Consider the following 8,202-nt stretch of genomic DNA (forward strand, 5'->3'; position numbering starts at 1 on the left):
TCAAGTTTATCTAAATTTCCATCTAAATGAACATTTTCCTGATTTTTTCCCATACTCACCTTCAGATAGGAATTATTTTCTCTCTCTAATAAAACCTATAGTGCTTTATCCTTCTCTTATGAAAGTCTATCACTTTGGATGCCAGTCATGTTGCAGTTCGTGCCACTTTCTCCTCATGTCTGGATTTAAACATCTCTAGGATGATCTCTTACTCATCCATTCAATTTTGTCTCTTTCAATACCCAACTTAAATTTAAAACACTATATGCTCAATAACAGTATACTGAATTAATTTTATTTTGAAACTAACACCAGTATAAAGTGTGATGAGTGGATTAGTATAAATCCAATGTGTTATTTGATTCATTCTTCTGATATAATGTGTGAAGTGTATTAAATAATGTTCCCAAAAGCTGATGGATACATTTCCCAGTTATGCAAATTTACATTTATAGTGCAAGATGAGTTTTGTCATCTGTCAGAGAAAGTAGAATCTATTCTTAAGGCTTTTCAAGTTTTGTCCTTTTAAAGCAACAGGTGGGCATTATTCCTGCAGGCAAGTCTGCATTGCACCTTGAAAACAGCAAACAGCCACATAAATCAGCTGTATTCTTTCATAGAATGGTTAGAGAAATGTACAAAATTACACAAAAAGAAACACATAAAGCCTAAGAGAATTCATGATCACAAAAGGTTTCACCTTACTTAATATTTTAGATGAGACTCTTGATAAGTAAAAGTAGTTTTTGCTCTTTTTGTTGTGTTTAATGTGTGTGATTCACATCTAAGAGAATAAAATGTCAAACCTCCCCTCACCTAAGTAGGAAAGCCTTCAAAATTTGATCAAGCGGTGACCTCTAGAGTATAACATTTTCTAAAGAATATCCCAAAGCTAGCAGCCATAAATAAATAAATAAATAAATAGATAAACAAACTAATAAAAATGCAGCCCTTAGCAGACACAGATTTACTAATCAGTCACTTGGAGAGGAAATGTGTAAACACTGTGGATATTTTTCATATTGATCATAACTCTTGCCCAAATCATGAGAAGGCTTATAAAATAAGCTATACAGGGTTGCCACGCACTTGTGAGTTCAGTGTGTATAAAAGGCTTCATTGAACAATGTTATGCTTTGTACCAGGTGCTCTGCTGGTTTGTTTTTGTTTCTGTTTTTGTTTTTGTTTTTGTTTTTGTTTTAAGAAAGAGAAAGAGCTGAGAGCGAGGGGAATGGAAAAGGGCAGAGGGAGAGGGATAACGAGAATCATGAACAGGCTCCATGCCCAATGCGGAGCATGACCTGGAACTTTTTCTTATTATCCTGAGATCATCGATTGCTTAACTGATGGAGCCATCCAGACACCCCTCTGCTGGTTTTAAGCATGTGTTTGCAAATAGAAGTGCTAATTGTTTACGCACTTGCTCAAATGCATAGTCGATGGATTCAGGGTAATTTTACCATTTACCTTTTTCTCTTTTTTTAAGATTTTATTTATTTATTCATGAGAGACACACACACACACACACAGAGAGAGAGAGAGAGGCAGAGACACAGGCAGAGGGAGAAGCAGGCTCCATGCAGGGAGCCCAATGTGGGACTCGATCCCGGGACTCCAGGATTAGGCCCTGGGCCAAAAGTGGCACTAAACCACTGAGCCATCCAGGCTGCCCCTACCTTTTTCTTATAATTAATGTAGAATAATGAAAGAACACTTTAAAAAATGAAAAAACACAGTGTTCTCTGAAGCATATTCACATCAAACATGGAGCACATTCACACTGAATGTAAATGTAGAGGCCAGATTATAAAATGATTTTGGGCTTCAAATAGATAAGTCAAACATCAAAAATTATTGACATTCAGGGTCTTCTGAGTTCTAAAAAGTTACCAAAAAAGCCCCTAAACATTATTTAATAAATTTAAGTATCACATATTTAATATTTATCAATAATTGGCCTCTCTAAAACTAAAGGTGAACGATTAAAAAAAAATAAGCCATTATCTTGGCAAAACATTAGCCAATAAACTTAAGCATGAAAAAAGAAAAAAAATAATGCTATATTTTTTAAAACTTTCTTTAAAGTTGGTTTCTTGAGTTTTTCAAGAACTCATAAGAAGGATGAGTATATGTTGCTTTCTCCTCATTGCAATGCAGCCACTCACCCCACATTTGCACAGACCAGGGGCTTTATGCTGGGCTGTGCCATAGGCAGGTTTGGTTCTCAGGACACATCTCCTTGACTCTCCTCTCACCATGACTCTGATTGCCACAACCAGACCTGAAAAGAAAGAAGAAAAATATAGATGAGATTTAGGTGAAAATAAGTCTAGTCAAGACCTAGTATGCATGCCATTCTGTTAGCTCCTTTTCTTTTCCACCTAAGAGTCTATCTTGAGAATTTTTATTGCATTACATATTTGTCCAGCTCAATTGATGCTGATTCCACTGTAGGAATGAGCATAAACATGATTTAAACATAATTCATGTATGGACAGCCCGGGTGGCTCAAAAGTTTAGCACCACCTTCAGCCCAAGGCCTGATCCTAGAGACCTGGGATCAAGTCCCATGTCAGGCTCCCTGCATGGAGCCTGCTTCTCCCTCTGCCTGTGTCTCTGCCTCTCTCTCTCTCTCTCTCTCTCTCTCTCTCTCTCTCTCTGTGTGTGTGTGTGTGTGTGTGAGAGATGAATAAATAAAATCTTTTAAACAAATAAAATTAAAATTAAAAAATAAACATAATTCATGTCATCTACTGATTAAACAATTTTTTTCCGTACTGAGAGTGAAGGATACAGTAAGGCATTTTTAAAACTCTTTGAAGAAAACTATATTCATTAGCAATTACATTTGCCTTTTTATAGCACATATTCTCCTGAAGTTGCTTAAACAAGTTAGATGTTTATTTTTCTCTCTTAAAAAAAAAAAAAGTGTAGTGTTTGGCAGCTCAAGGCTGGCAGGGCTGCTCTGATAATTCCTCAGGGATGGAAGTCTGTCTGCCTCCTGCTCACAGCAATCAAACATGTGGCATTGGTCCACAGAGTATCAGAATGCCTGAGTCGCCTCCAGGCAAAAGGGAGGGGAACGTGCAAAGGATCGAAACCCTGTGCTCCCAACGAAGTCTGTCTCCATCAGAAAAAAACAAACCAAACAAAACCAAATTTTCTCTGAAGCCTGACTTAGGAGACTCGCACTAGATCTCAATGGCCAGATGTGGGTCATATGGCAAAACGAGGTCAAGGAAGACTCGGCATGGGCATATTTTTAACATAGTGCATTCTTGCTCTAAAACAAAATTGAGGTTCTCTTAGTAAAAGAGATTCTCTTAGTAAAAGAGAAGGAAAAATAGATACTGGGCATGTAACTATCAGTGTCTGTGCCAGAAGTATACACTTATACTTAAATGGTGCTTAAATGCCTGGTGATGCCTCGGACTTGATCTTGGGGTTTACCTATGTGTCTCTGAGCCAGAACACTGGTACACATAACTTGTAGTTTAAGTCCATCAATTTGCCAAATATATTAAATTAGAATTCTATAAACATTTCCCATTTGTAATGGTAGAGGAGGGTGGAGAGAAACTCATCTATTTCTTGTTCCTTACACATCAACCAGGCAACATGCTGCCCAAGATTTCTAGACAAATAATTAATGCAATTGTCCTTGTGCTAAGAAGGACAAAAGCCTAATTTATGATAATGACCAAAGTTTCCATAACTGTAGGATAAAACAGCTGACAGTTCCGTAATACTTTTCCTTGAAAGAGGTCAATTCTAGCTCATGGGTTTTCTTGTTCATCTTTACAACATACATATTATCTCCTGTGCTTCCAGTGCTCTTGTTTTTCAAGCCATTCAACTACCCACTTATGTGGAATTCAAGTCTTGCCTGCCTATTAGATTCATCCAGAAGAATTTTGAGGAAATACTAATGTCTGGAATCCATCCCCAGAGATGCTGATTTAATGCAGGCTTGACTTGTACCCCCCAGGTGATGCCAATGTGCAGCCCCAGAGATCAACTTCCTACACATTCTTATTCTCATTAGCTTCACCCTCCCAAAGTGTATTCTCAAACTTCCTACTCTCTGGCTTTTATCACCTCCCTATGTGATTGCCAATAACTCTGGTCCCACTGATATCTACAGTTCATTGATTTGCCATGTTTTTAATGTCTCTAATTTAGATGCTGTCCTCATTTTCTTCCTAAAGCACCTGAGTTTCCCAGCCTCAATTTTTAACCCCAGTTTTCCCGTTTTGTTTCTCTGGCAAAATCTGTTTTGATTAAACCCAACTCTCCACAGACTCTGAAATAGATCTCTGAGGCTAAATATGACTAAAGAAAGAAATTAAACAAACAGTCCACCACCACTAACTTCAAGTGGGTCCTTATTTCTTCCATCCAGTCTACATTACTCTTCTCTCTTCTATTATTTGCCTAAACTCCTATCGCATACTTTCCCTCCACATCTCTCCCCAGTTCTCCAATTGTAGCTGATGCTGTTGATTGAAACTTCACTGAAGAAATGGAGGAAAGGCTTCTGCCACTGGATGTATCAACTGGTTGCCACTCAATTTAATACTACCCCTGTTAACCAAAGTGAAATCCTACCAATGTCCACCCCTTTATGTACTGCATCCCATTTGATATCTTCAGGATACAGGTTGAAAGACATCATTCCAGATTCTGCCATCTCTCCCCTGCATTATCATTTTCCCTTCTTGACTGTATCATTCCCAACAGCATTGTATTCGCTTCCTTGCTGCTACTGCAAATTGCAACACATTTAGTGACTTAAAAGAACACTTATCTATTAACATACAGATCTGGAGATCAGAAGTACAAAATGGATTTACAGGGCTCCATATCCTTCTGGAGGATTTAGGTGAGAATTCATATCTATTTTTTTCACCTTCTAGAGGCTACCTGAATCCTTGGCTCACAACCCCTACTTTCATCTTCAAGTACAGCAATGTAGCATCCTTGAATCCCAAGCATTCTTTCACACACACACACACACACACACACACACACACACATACATCTGCTTCCATCTCCTCCCTTCTCTCACCCTCTTGCCTCCCACTTACCCTTATAAGGACCCATGTAGTTACAATGGATCTACCTGAATAAATGATACTGGATCCACATAGAAAATCCACACTAATCTCCTTCATCAAGATCATTAATCCAATCTTGCAAAATCTTTTGCTATGAAAGTTAACAAATTCACAGGGCTTGAGGATTAGGACATGGCCATATTCTGTGGACCATTATTCTGCTTACTGTAAACATTCAAACCTATTGCAATACAACCAAACTTTTTAAAAGAAAAAACAAAAACCTTTCCCTTGGCCCAGCAGCCCCTTCCTAATGCAGGTTTTTACCTCTTTCTTTTTTTCTTTTTCTCTCATTAAACTTTTGTTTTAATAGGTCTCAAAATTCTGTGACAGATTTTTGGTCAAGTTGTTTCCATTAAAAAGTACTGATTTTAAAAACTAATAACTTAAAACTGTCACACACATACAAAAAAAAAAAAAAAAAAACAAAATGGTCCACAAAACATTCTCCTTACCTTCTGAAGATTTTATGATGCATTGTTCTCATTAACCAGTCTTTTACTATTAAACTTAAATGGCCAATTGACACAGACAGTTCTGAGACCGTTCTTCCACCACTGATTAAGACTGGGGTGGCAGGGGATCCCCAAGTGGCTCAGCAGTTGAGCGTCTGCCTTTGGCTCAGGGCGTGATTCCAGAGTCCCGGGATTGAGTCCCACATCAGGCTCCCTGCATGGAGCCTGCTTCTCCCTTTGTCTCTGTGTGTCTCTCATGAATAAATAAATATTAAAAAAAAAAAGACTGGGGTGGCAGGTGTTAGGGATAATATTCATTTAGCCTTCTGAGCTTCCTGGGAAGACTTGGAGACCTGGCCAGCTCCAGCTGCCTTCTTGTCCACTGCTTGGATGACACCCACAGCAACCGTCTGTCTCATGTCACGAACAGCAAACCGGCCCGGAAGAGGATAGTCAGAGAAGCTCTCAACACACATAGGTTTGCCAGGAACCATATAAACAATGGCAGCATCTCCAGATTTCAAGAACTTGGGACTATCTTCCAGCTTTTTTCCAGAACAACAATCTATCTTCTTCAGCTCAGCAAACTTGCAAGCAATGAGAGCCGTGTAACAGTCCAGCACAGGTGCATATCCAGCACTGATCTGACCTGGATGGTTCAGGAAAATCACCTGAGCCGTGAAGCCAGCTGCTTCCATTGGTGGGTCACTTGCTGTCACCTGCCACATTGCCACAGTGAACATCTTTGACAGATACGTTCTTGACATTGAAGCCCACATTGTCCCCAGGAAAAGCCTCACTTGAAGCTTCATGGTGCATTTCAACAGACTTTACTTCAGTTGTAACATTGACTGGAGCAAAGGTGACCACCATGCCAGGCTTAAGAACCCCAGTCTCCACTCGGCCCATGGGACAGTACCAATACCACCAATTTTGTAGACGTCCTGAAGAGGCAGACACAAGGGCTTATCAGTTGGATGCGTTGGTGGCAAAATGCAATCCAGAGCTTCAACCAGTGTGGTTCCACTGGCATTCCCATCTTTACAGGTGACTTTCCATCTTTTGAACCAAGGCAAGTTAGCACTTGGCTCCAGCATGTTGTCACCATTCCAAACAGAAATTGGCACACATGCTACTGCGTTGGGGTTGAAGCCAATTTTCTTAATGTAGGTAGGTATTGACTTCCTTAATGATTTCCTTGTATCTCTTCTGGCTATAGGATGGCTCGGTGGAATCCATTTTGTTAACACCAACAATTAGTTGTTTTACACCCAATGTGTAAGCCAGAAGGGCATGCTCATGGGTCTGCCCATTCTTGAAGATACCTCTTCAAATTCCCAACACCAACAGTAACAATCAGGACCGCACAGAGACCTGCCTGTAATCATGCTTTTCATAAAGTCTCTGTGTCCTGGGGCATCAGTGATGGTCACATAATACTTGGCTGGTCTCGAATTTCCACAGGGAGATATGAATGGTGATACCATGTTCATGTTCAGCTTTCAGTTTATCCAAGACCCAGGCATACTTGAAGGAGCTTTTTCCCATCTCAGCAGCCTCCTTCTCAAATTTTTCGATAGTTCTTTTGTCGATTCCACCACATTTGTAGATCAGATGGCCAGTAGACTTGCCCGAATCTACCTGTAGACTTGCCCGAATCTACCTGTCCAATGATGACAGTGTTGATGTGAGTCTTTTCCTTTCCCATCTTGCTTTAGGTTTAGTGGTGATTTTCATGACACCTGTGTTCTGGTGCCAAGCCTGTTACGATAAAGATTTTTTACCTCTTTCTTAAGTAGAATTGACAGAGAGCTTCTTACTTATCTTTAAATTATCTCCTCCCATTCTACTATGTTCAAGTTTTGTTCAATCAGACTTTATTCTTTACAATTTCCACGAAAACTATTTTGAAAGCCATGAACAATTTCTACACTGTTAAACTTCATCATCAATTCTTAGTTTTCATCTTACTTAACCCATCTGAAGATTTGTCCCCAGTAACAATGCCTTACTCTTACTTACTAAGTGCTTTCTTCACTTAGTATCAGGGAGGCCACTCTCTCTATTAGTTTGTTCCCTATCTTTCCAGTCACTTTTCTCATTCCCCTTGTGAATTCCTTCTCATTTTCCCAGCCCCTATAACACAAAACTGCTTCAAGGTGACCATATGGATGGCTTTAACTCTACACACATGCTGACAGTGCCCACACTTTTATCCCCAGTCTGGAGCTCACCATAATTTCCTTTGTAAATCCTACAGGTGTCTCAAACTCACTGTGACTAGAACTAAATTGCCAGTTGTTAGAAATAGCCACCCCAAACCACTTCATCCTTTCCCAATTTTATCTCTTATCTTCCAATTTCATGCATCTAAAAATCTTGGTTTTTGTCCTCTTGTCCCCTTTTTATTTCACCCTTCAGACTTCACCCATCAACACATCTGTCAGATTTGCCTTCAAACATATTCAAAACCAAAAGTCTTTCTATGAGGCTCACCACCATCCACCTCTTCTAAACCACTGCCATCTTTGTCTATATTACTGCAACCTGGACCCCAGCCTTCTCCCCTGCTCCCTACAGTCTACTTCAACACAATAGCCAGGGTGACACTCTGAGAACAGAATCATATC

The 8,202-nt window shown here is 39.6% G+C and overlaps 1 long non-coding RNA gene across 1 annotated transcript in view; it reads right to left on the reverse strand.

The window, feature by feature from the left end:
- LOC129502207 (uncharacterized) overlaps window positions 1-2,267 on the reverse strand; it is a 38,461-nt gene extending 36,194 nt beyond the window's left edge. The window contains exon 1 of the long non-coding RNA XR_008662903.1: window positions 2,166-2,267. This is a non-coding gene — a long non-coding RNA (uncharacterized LOC129502207). The remainder of the gene's footprint in view (window positions 1-2,165) is intronic.
- Window positions 2,268-8,202: the final 5,935 nt, after the last annotated feature.

The sequence above is a fragment of the Nyctereutes procyonoides genome, unplaced genomic scaffold (genome assembly GCF_905146905.1).
Source record: "Nyctereutes procyonoides isolate TBG_1078 unplaced genomic scaffold, NYPRO_anot_genome, whole genome shotgun sequence".
NCBI classification, from domain to species: Eukaryota; Metazoa; Chordata; class Mammalia; order Carnivora; family Canidae; genus Nyctereutes; species Nyctereutes procyonoides.